This window comes from Ptychodera flava, chromosome 11 (assembly GCF_041260155.1).
Source record: "Ptychodera flava strain L36383 chromosome 11, AS_Pfla_20210202, whole genome shotgun sequence".
Lineage (NCBI taxonomy): Eukaryota > Metazoa > Hemichordata > Enteropneusta > Ptychoderidae > Ptychodera > Ptychodera flava.
The window spans coordinates 1,370,192-1,382,003 of NC_091938.1; the positions used below are offsets into that span (position 1 = coordinate 1,370,192).

At 36.5% G+C, this 11,812-nt stretch overlaps 1 long non-coding RNA gene across 1 annotated transcript; it reads left to right on the forward strand.

Moving 5' to 3' along the window:
- The first annotated feature begins 8,234 nt into the window (after positions 1–8,234).
- Positions 8,235–11,607, forward strand: LOC139144594 (uncharacterized). The gene is made up of 3 exons (XR_011554819.1): positions 8,235–8,371; positions 9,358–9,407; positions 11,503–11,607. It is a non-coding gene; the product is annotated as an uncharacterized lncRNA (long non-coding RNA).
- The last annotated feature ends 205 nt before the right edge of the window (positions 11,608–11,812 follow it).

Below are 11,812 nucleotides of genomic sequence, written 5' to 3' on the forward strand. Positions count from 1 at the left end.
TGTTATCACAACACTTTTGGTCATCAGTTTGTAAAAGTCACTCGGCCTGCGGCCTCGTGACTTTTACAAACTGATAACCCAAAGAGTTGTGATAACAACCGTAAACGCACCGTTACTCGTGCGATAACCTATACTTATAGAGAGAGAGAGAGAGAGAGAGAGAGAGAGAGAGAGAGAGAGAGAGAGTAGAAACTAAATTGAAAAACACATAACTACATCTGAGTGTCTCTGCACAGCAATTTTTTGGGGCTTGAAAAAATGACCCATGTAGGACTTGAACCCACGTACCCCGAATTCAGTTCGGATGCTCTACCAACTGAGCTAACGGATCAGTTGAGTTGGTTTGACGTGCGCCGTCCTGTTGGCCCTTTTTCTTCCCCGAATGAGACCTCAGATTTACACTGGTTATTCTCTCGAAAGAGTTGTTTTAAGGTAGCGGTAAAGGCTATTTTTGCACCAATTCTTTTCTCAGAGTTAATGTCAAGTTTCAAGTGTTAGAATCAAGATATTTAGTTCAAATTTTCAGGATAACCCCCTTAGTTAATACTTTCTCCGAAGAATATAAAAATTGTATATTTGTAACCATGATTTTGAAATATGACACCAATCAATATTAAATTTTAATTTTTCATATTTTTTAATATCTTTGAATTTAATAATAAATTAATATTACCAAATTAGTTATAAATATGTTGACACTATTAATTGTAAGATTTGTACGGCAGGATTTGTTTTTATGATTTTACAGTGGTTTACATATAAAAAAATTATTAAAAAGTCTTTCAAATTTCAAAATGTGATTTTTCAAAAAGTACTTCAAATACAGGAAAATTGTGCCGTACAAATCTTATCTGTAACCTTGTTAATAGGCTGTAAAAATTCCATGTCCATATCTCATTTCAAAGGTTGGATTTAATTGGTATAAAATTATGTAGGAAAACTGTTATTCTGTCAAAATTGTTGAAAACAAGCCATATTTGCACCCCTCTTTTGAAGTCAAAGAGCAGTCTTTTTGGTTAATCTCACTTTTGACACCTCTTTGACACTCAAAGAATCTAAAAATGCATTTATAATAGCAGTCACACATTCTGAATGCAAGCACTGCCTTGTCAAACTTTCCTAAAAAACAGTAAAAAATGACTTTCCCTTTTCAAACATTTTTTAAAAGCTAGGGGACCTCTACCATAGTTAATACACTAAGGACTCCCCAACTTCCTCTTATTTGGTCAGTTTTTCAGAAGTTTCAATGGGCTATAACTCTGCAATGCTTATGACCCCAAATGTCTAGTTTTTTTTATTCCACAGAGAATGTTGACTTCTTTCATGTTTTAATAGTTTTATTGAAGTTTATAACTGACGCTCTAGCCTTTACCGCTACCTTAAGGAACCGCAAATATGTAACTAGAAACGTGATATTGAAATATGACAGGTTCCCCAGTGTTTTGTAGCGTGGAAATTTATAGTAGAAACTAAATTGAAAATCACACAGCTACATCTGAGTGTCTCTGCACAGCAAATTTTTGGGGCTTGAAAAAATGACCCATGTAGGACTGATTTGTATTCGAATCCGAACTGAATTCGGGGTACGTGGGTTCAAGTCCTACATGGGTCATTTTTGCTACTGTTATGTATGGGATAAAGCCTGAATTCGATGGTTCTTGCTTTGTGCTTATGAAGACAGAACTAACTGTTAAGTGTCAAAGCCGAACGCCAAGGCATTGTGCCGAAAGGTCAGACACTGAGTATGAAGTTAAGTTTTCAATTGGCCTAGAGCTATTATTACACACCTCATCAGCTTTGTTTTACCCTGCCCATCTCATCCGTCAATTTAAATGTTTCAGGGCTTTCTTAAGCTTTCGTTGCTGTCTTGGCGTTCGAATATAATGGGACAACCCATGACAGCACAGGCATCTCAGTTCAACCCGTGTCAATAGACATCAAATCAGGTCCAATAATCGTTATCATTCAAGGTAAACTATGAAATTTACCAGGTCCAAGGAACATATAGATGATGACAAAGGCAATGGGGCCATCTTGAACCACGAAATAGTGGTGGTACCAGGTGTCCGGAATGGGTAAGCGTACCCTGCCAGCTAGCCGCACCCGTCAAGATTGACCAAAAGCGACAAATTCATTGTTATTTGTTGAATTCACAAAATTACTTTTGTGAGTCAAAATTTGGTATGCTGTCACTCATCATCCGAGAAACAGACAGGTCATATTTGGATACAAGAGGATCTGTTCTACCTTCCAAGCTAATTTTTACCATATTCTCAAAACTTGAATATCGAATTTACCTGATGTCTAGAGGATACAGATGACTTTATCACGGAATAAAGATCGAAAAAGATGTGTAATCAGTCACATGATAAATTTTAAGTGCAAATATTTATTTTGGCAGGAGGTTCGCAGAGAAAATGTCCGCAGCAAACTGATCAGCTAGGCGTTCTTTGGCCCGAAACGATGGCTGGTTTTTCCACAGACTGGCAACGTTGTCCAAGCGGCAAACAAGGTGTGTATGTCTCTCCATACAGTAGTAAATACAGTAGCTTGTACAAACGATTGCAGCGAACATAGACTGTTTGTCATACCTTTTGACGCAACTAAGTATCTAAGCTGTACCCTAGCCCTTACGGCCGTGTAAATGTTGGTACTGGGAAACAACCTACCTAAAACACGATTGGAATTAATTTGGGATAATTAGATGGTGAAGTAATGTCAGTTTAATCTGCAAATGTCAGCTCATCTGCTTTTCATGTTAAGTTATGTACTTTTTTACGAGTAGTGTGTAATATTGCAGCATTCAGCTATACGGCACCTAAAACTTTTGAGAAATTTTGAATATTATGAAGATCAACTTCTCTCAATTTAGGGCCCAGTTCCATGTGTTCCAACATGTACCGACGTTTGTAATTCAAAATTGCCGACATTGCTGAGTTAAATTTTCGGGAGAAAATATAATGTTCGATTTTCGAAAAACGAAAACGGTAATTTTTCTTTCTACGCCATGTTTTAAATTGAACCCCCAAAATTTGGAGACAAGAAAAGTATTGACAGCCGGAATACATGTAGTTATCACCTATACGCATTCTACCTTAAAGGCGCCCTTCTCAATCCCTGGTTCTCGCATTAGCGAATGTATCAACAGCCCATTGACAGTTTGTCATTCTTTTGTTTTCCATTGAATATTTTATCAAGGAAATAATATTTATATTAGATAAATCTGATAATTGAGTGGGGGCTTTAAGGTAGAACGCACCTCGGGGACAGAAATTCGGGCCTTCAAATTTTATCAATTTTATTCTGACCTACCACTTGTGGGGGCTCATTTTGAAGCTCTTGGTGTAAGAAAAGTTTTCACCGTCTTAGTTTGTCGAAAATCAAAATTTTACTATTTTCCCATAGAGTTAACACAGGGATGGCGGCCATTTTGAATTTCAAATATCGAGAAATCGCAAGATATTTGTCTCTCTAGTACCAACGTTTGCACGGTGACCCCTGATTTTTATTCTTGCTTTGGCAAGAGAATGGTTGAAAGTTTCACTGAGGAAAGTTTGAGCAAAAGTTTAAGTCTTTCACTTTTGAGGTGCATATTACCTTAAGGTGAAATACTTCATTTTTCCATTTAGCTTCACTTTGCCATTGTGGTCGCAATAGTGATTGCAGCAGTCCGCAAGTTTACAACTAAGATACTTTGGCTTTCTAACTTCTATTGATCCACCATACATACAACACGTCAAAAATCTTTAGAATTCGTATTTATGACCAAATATTGTTGATCAACTATAATGGGATCAGCTATGATGTGATAACATGAATGATGCTAGTGTAGTAGAATTGCTGTTTTTGAATGTAAATGCAACAATGACAAAAATTGTTCCTTGTTTATTACATCATTCCCTAACTAGGACTTTCCCGCCGAAAATGTGATAAGTTTGGTGAATGGATGGATGCGGAATTAATTTATTGTCAGACGATTGCTTTAGGAAGGCTTCTACAGAAGGTAAACTTTCGTTCTCAATTACTTTACTAAAATGATAATGAGAGCTAGATATCTTTTGTTGCAAATCACTCATAAAAGTTGGTTTGATAAGGGAATTCGACGGCACTTAAATTACTGATAAATGTCGTCACAACACACTTTGTTGTAACTGAATACTAATATTAGCATTAAAAAGTCACGCTATTCTCATCCAACAGAGCAAGAGTGTTAAATCTTATTCTCAAGCCAAGGAACTGATGGGCGCAGTAGAAAAGATTACATCGAACGTAACGGTTAGCGGTGACTTGCTGGTTGCTGGTGATGTTCTACTCACAATGGAGAAAAACAATGCGTTGGCAATGGATGGCTCGTCTGTATCCAAACACGAATATATCGAAGTGAGTCAAAAACTTCCAGCCCCCTTCTCTTTGCGTTCCCGTCCACTGTCTATGGTATACTATGAGTAACAAATACTTAAAGCTGCAAGCTGCTCAGTGACAATCGTAATTGGCGAAGTTCAGATTCTTAGACCTCTGTCCAGTACCTATATTTTTGTTTTGACGTCGACGGTTTATCATAACACACACTATAGAAATAACGGGCGACGCGCTGACCATTAACGTTTATTTATGGGCAAGGGTGAGAGGAAAGCAAAAAATTAACGGGCGAGGCTTGCCGAGCCCGTTAATTTGGCTTTGCTCGAGCCCGCGTCCATAAATAAACGTTAATGGTCAGAGCGGAGTCTGTTATTTCCATTATATTATCAACGAACCGAAGGAAACCGTCAAATTTTGCGAACATTTCCAGAGCGAACAACAAGTGGGCCCCAGAACTGAGCGCAATGCCATGCGCGCTGTAAAAAATTGGCAAATCCGGAGATATTTTCAGAAAAAAGTGTATCTCAACTTGGCCCACAAGTGCTCCATTTGATTTTGTGATTGATTATGATTTACGTTTGAGCTGTAAAGTTACGATACTTTGAGTTGTTAATCTTATTATTCATATTCATGGGCATGCAAACTGACCATTACTGTGTATTTGTGGCCAGTCACGTGGTTCAGCTCGACCAATCAAAATGCGACAGGCAGGGCATGGCAATATAATTAAGTTTGTTCCGTATTAATACAGGATGTATCGTTGTTTTGACGTTAAGTGAACGGTTAAAGATAACCAGTACTTTGGTTTATTCCATATTACAATTGGATGTCATTAAGCATATTGTAACATCGTAATTCATTTACTTTCACCTTCTTTAACCAGGAGTTTGTGAAAGTCGCAAATAATCTTTTGGCCGTTGATAAAGAAAGTCATTGGCGAGCTATTCATGCGGTGAGTTGTGACACTCTGTGAAATATAAACACAGCATACATACGTGCTGTTGTACACACATACTTCATCATCCATACACACCTATCTATTTCTTCCATGTTTTCGCATACAAATCCAATTCTTTCAGTGTGTATTTGACATTGCAAAATGTGCAGTAAATATTGGAGGATTGTATTTCATAGTGAAGTTGCTGTACCACTGATAGCCATGGTTTAAGCACTCAATCTGCTCATTCTTTGTTGTGGTTCGCCAGATATTTCTGAATTCATTTGGTCAGCGTTTCGTACTTTATTAAAATAAAACAAACTAATTTTATTGTTTTATTGTTTCATACAGGCACTTGGACCAGAAAAGGGGGCAATCAGGGTGTTCGAGGCTCTTCAAAAATATTCTGACGATATAAACAAACACTTGCAGACACAAGATACGGGCGTGTATCTCAATTATGAAAACATAGGTAAATTTTTAAATGTCTCCGTCACTGGAACTTTGTAATATTTTTACTAGATCATTTTGAACGGAAATCACCAATCTTCAGGGAAGCAGCAGTGCTCAATATCATATCACCATGACATGCTAATAGTGTCACAGCTGATAAAGCTGTGTTTACTTAAATATAAGCATTGAGAAAGACGAATGGACAGATGTAAAAAAATATTGCAAACATCTTTTTTCTTTTCAAGTTTCTCGATCCTTAATTAATCGTTACACAAGATGCTGTCTTGTATTTATTGAAACAAATGGCATTGAATTATGCCTTTATTACTTATTGACACAGCTTAAGCCGATTTATTGTCCTTTGCAGAGTATCAGGCATTAAACCTGACGTAATGGATGTGAAAATGCAGAATTTAACATTTAAAGGGTTGAACCGACGCAAGAGAAGTAGTAAATCAAAGGATGTGCTAAATAGTGAATTAAAAATCAATCAAGATATTCTCAGCGGTAGATCGGGTGAGTACAGTACATAGTTCATTTTATCGCTAATTGAAGAGAGGTGTCGTAAGAACTGCGCTCAAAGGTCGTATGGGACCGATACTATCAATGTAAACATTGTATCCAAGGTACGTTGGTGAGTAATGAAAGTTAGAACATGTTTGCCGTAGTGTGCATCGTTATATTAAATGTTACAGGTATTTTGTGATGCTGTATCTAGATTGTTAGTAAACAAGGAAATCGCGCTGGCGCAGTTCCAACGACTCCTCTTTGTAATTTGTATGACTGTTTTTATCGTCTTCTCTTAAACCACCTGTGAAAAACAGCCGGAACTTTCGAAAAATACAAACTTAAATAAATAATCTTACAACAATTTTTCAACTTTCGTTGTTTGATATCCATCCTCTCTCCTTCTAATCTTTCTCATTCATCATCAGCATCATCATCGTCGTCGTCACAATTATCACATTCACCACTACACCATCATATTTGTCTTCATCAATGTTTACGTTGGCACCCTCATTTATTACTTTCTCCTTATTTTCGTTCTATTTATTATTCATTTGTCCTGATGTGGACGTGTGCCTTTGAAAACGTTTTAGTTCCTGATCGTTGAAACTAAAAGTAATTGCATCACGATTATTGTTGCTCAAAAATGTAGTAAGGTAATTTATGAAAGTTTTACATCTCTCAAAATTCTAAGAGTCGACAAAAACATCATGATAGTCGTCTTAAATTATATTTTATAGAATTATAGAATTTTGATAATTCCTGAAACTATGCTCAAATATATTCACTTTTAACAGTTAACCACAAGATACTATGCTTTAACGCAAATATTAGCGCGGATGTAATGATCATGCAATTGTTCACATCGGTGGTTTGCATCCAAACTACATGAATATACAAACGATGGTACGCCATCGCCTCTCAAACAGATGACGAGCACACCTCACAAGGTAGAAGCTCTCTGTTCACAACGAGTCAATTAATTGTAATGTGTGTATTCTCCCTTTTCAGATGTTTCAATGATCATTGCATATGTTTATCACAACCTCGGTGATATCCTCCCTGTTAAGAAGAAACGGTAAGTCTACAGAAACAACGAACAGTGAGAATATCATACATACACACTATAGTCTTCGGAATGATGTAAATGGTATCCAAAAGTGTATGCCTCTAGACTGTGAATCCTTCGAGGTTAACCTACGTAGCGAAAGAAAATGATGTTAGCCAAGTGTATAGAGGTGTTTGTGCGTGGGCATAATGAGAAAATGTTAATACTTCGACCCATTTTGTCAATTCAAAATGATGGCTTATTTTCCGACTTTCTGTACAGACTATATTCAGAAAATCAGTATTGTTAATGGCAATGGAAACAAGCTGTACAAAGTCTGTTTAAGTGCTTAATTCATCAGACAGAATTCACCTCAGGGACAGATGTCGGACTCTCGAACTTTTACAATATTCTTTTGGCCGACTTCTTGTAGGGGCTCATTTTAAAGTTTATGGAGTAAATAAAGTTTTCATCGGCTAAATTTTGTAAAACAAACGGGAATTATACTTCTCTTTAGACATAACACATTGGTAGTTGCGATTTTGAATTTCATATATCCGTAAATATTAGGTAATTTGTTTCTCTAGTACCAAAGGTAGCATGTTCAGCCCCGATTTTCATTTTTTATTTTGAAAGAGAATGATTAAAATGAAGTTATAGCAAAACTTTAAGTCTTTCATTTTCGAGGCGCGTAAAACACGTTAAATTACCAGTCGTCCAACTCAGTATTACGTATGGACTCTACTATAAAAATCACCCATCTAAATAATGAATAAGTATGGAAAATAAACATTCGAGAGAGTAATATGTCTGATATCAACAAAGCGAAATATTCTTCAGGGTAATTATTGTTCCATGCAGAAGCACAGCAAACCATATAGCGGCGCCAATTATCCTCAATCTTATCTCCACCTTGCAGGTCGTCGAGTACTGAGATGGTGAAGTCAATCACTGCCACTAAGAAAATACATAAGGTTAATAGTCCTGTTGTAGCTGTGAAGATGTACAGTGGAAACAGCGTCTATCGAAATCCAGAGCCAGTAATTCTTAAATTCCCCCACAAGGAGGTATGTCACACTTTATAATTGATGTCCATGTCCATACTCAACGTTTCAAGGATTCATTTTCACAAGGACACGACACATTTTATTTGCGGATAAATCAAGTGAAACTATACAAAGTCTGGAAGAATCTAGGGTATTATAAAACTTTTTATCGACAGCTTATTCAAAGTTCGAAAAGTGCCCTTTTCAATGACGGGGAAGAACTTTTGAAGATAGAAACCTTTTTTTGTCTATCAATGACATAAACATAGATATGCAGTTTTCTGTATATGGTATTGTCGAGCTGTCTATAGGCATTTCTGTATTTAATTCATTTTCGTCTATGCTAGTTACATACATCTCCTTCGTCTCACAGCCTGCCTAAATCTGACGAGTTGTATGATAGCACGGACATTTGTCCCTCGTGTAACTGAGATGACATTTTATTGTCTTTATTTCATATTCCTTTCCACATGTCTACTTGTTGTGAATGTAATCTAAAGGAAACGGAAAAGGCATTTTTGAAACGTCATCTCGTTGTTAAGGAGATAGCAATGTATTTACAAAACGTAATCTCCTTGTCATGTTGATAAGATCACTTTGCTCGATTACTGTACTCTGACAGACAAAATGCAACTTGAGATGATAAACATATACTTCTTACAACATCCTTTTATGACTAACCCTGTGTCAGTGGACAAAATGATTGATATACGTTCAGTATATTTACGTATATTGACGTATATGGAACACAATATTAATTGTATACGTAACATATGTCTTTGTACATGGGATATTTCAATACGTTAATATGCGTAGCGTATATCTATGCCGTAATGCAGATATTTGCACACCAAGTGTGCACTGTACTTATGCATTTTATTAGTATGCGTACGTGTATACTTAACCACATGTACAGAATCAGTTTATGTGTATATATTGTTGTGTATCAAGCATTTGCCCAGTGTGTCAACGTAGCACAATGATATCGATAACGCATTTTCCCTCAGCTTGGTTATGATCCAAAGTGCGTGGCAATGCGGTTCAAGAAACCTCAAGGGTAAGTACAATTACAATTTCTCAACGCTGTATAGTGTAGAGCAGGCAACTGTAGGAAACAATTCTTCCTGTACATATGATATATAGAGAGGTATCATGGCCTGGTATGCCAGATATGCTTTAGGCTGCGTTCACAAACATCTCTTGAAGGGGGATTTCAAAAAATTTCTCAGACTTTTTCAAATTGCCCCTAACATACCCGCACTGTGTTTAAGTCCCCTTCTGACTTGCTATAATTGAAGTCCTCCAAAGGAAAGTAAAATGTGGCCGATATAGTGCTTCGTCCAAAAATATCAAATCAGAATACACGGGAGTCTACTGGGCCAACTATTGTCATTTTTTCAATAAAAACAAGCCATATCTCTACATTTATATGTGTGTGTGATAATTCATGTAAATGTACTTTACTTGAAGTGGCAGGAAAAAATTAAATGTGTGTACTAAAAATTTAATTTTGGATTTCATCGATAATGTTGATTCACTATACATGGGAGTCTGTGAGAAAACTATGGACCCGCATTTTCCAATACAAACTAGCAATATCTATTCATCTGTAGACGTTTGTTAACTGATATAAATGTATTTGATTAGCATAGGGTGTTTAAAAGTGCACATGTGTACAAGAAATTTGAGTTGGAATTTCGCCGCAAATGTTGATCCACTATACATTGTAGTCTATGAGATAACTATGAATATTTTTTCCCAATTAAAAACTGCAATATTTGTGCATATATGGACCCTGAATAATTGAGGGAGGTTAAATGTGCATATGTGTACAAGAAATTGATTTTGGAATTTCGCCAAAAATTTTGATCCACTATACATTGTAGTCTATGAGGAAACTATGAGTGAATTTTTTAGATACAAAAAAGGTAAATCTGTGTATTTATGTACTCTTGATTATTGATATTAATGTACTTGATTAGATTAAGGTGGACACTAATGCATGTGTGCGAAAGAAATTTGATTATGGAATTTCACTGAAAATGTTGATTCACTATACATTGTAGGCTATGAGGAAACCACAAATAACGCATAGGTTTTCAGCTCCCAAATTGTTATTCAAAGGTTTCTTTGACCTGAAGCTTCCAGTTGTTATTGATGACACTATGCACTATTCTAAATAGTTTGTATTCTGTCAAAGTCCTCAAATATAAAAATGTACATACGGCAACATGAACATTTGACACTGACCTATACCTAATGTATTGTCAATGGGAGAATGATATCAAATTATCTCCCAAATTGTAATTGAAGGATTAAGTTGAAACTTTTAGTTGTTATAGAGGACAGTTTTGTACAACAGTAGGGTTTGGTAAGTAGAAATCATGATAACCTAAATCTTTTGCCTCAATGTGGCTGCTTAGATCATCAATAAATTGTTTAATATACCCTAAAACTTGCGCCCAAAGGTCGCGACAAAAATGGACATGGCAGAACATGAAAATGCCAGAAGGTATTTTAAAAATAAATTTGATATTCAATAAATTTTCAAGTCCCACCCCTTCAAATTCCCCCCTTTGCAACGTCATTTTTTTGTAATTTTTTTCAAGTCCCTCTGAAATCTCCCGACCACCCCCCTCCCTTCCAGAGGTGTTTGTGAATGCAGCCTTAGTACAGGATCTGCTACGATAGGGTGTTCATTTCGAGACTCTAGCATGGTGTTGTGTCCTTGAGCAAGATAATTTACCACATACTCCCCATTGCTCCATTGGCTGACGGGTCACATCGGGATAAACAAGAAATGATCATACGGCATTATTCACGTAGACAATCTTCTATGTCACGCTTTGTTTTTTTTTGTTTGTTTGTTTGGATATTTGCTTTTGGATAATTCATGTTACTTGCGCTACTATCTGTTCGACGTCACTTCGCGTCTGAAGCCTGTATATTAAATTGCATTCGGACATCTTCCAGACGGATCATTAATAAGATTAGACGAATTCAACGTGTGACAGATTCATACACCATTAGAGTAAAGAAACGCTTTCGATTGTGATGAACCCCTCTTTTTAAGTTTCCTAAACTTTGATAATATTAAAAGTAATGAAAGTCTGCGATTCTACTTGAAAAATTGTCAGTGTTATCATTTACAGAGTTTGGAAAACCAGTGAATGTTTGCTTCTCAAGTCACAGTCTGGTAAAGACCACATATCCTGTAAGTGTCCTCAGCCAACTGTTGCAGCGGTTGTCATGACAATCGGAACCAGGAAACAGGTCAGTCTGTCTGTCTCTCTCTGTCTCTCTCTCTCTCTCTCTCTCTCTCTCTCTCTCTCTCTCTCTCTCGGTAAATCTTACATATAATTTCAAGTAAAAGTAAATGTAAAAGGTGAAAATGTTCAATGTCATCCATCTTCATCCCATGGGAGAAGTTTTACGTTTATACCATCAATAGGAAATATTTGT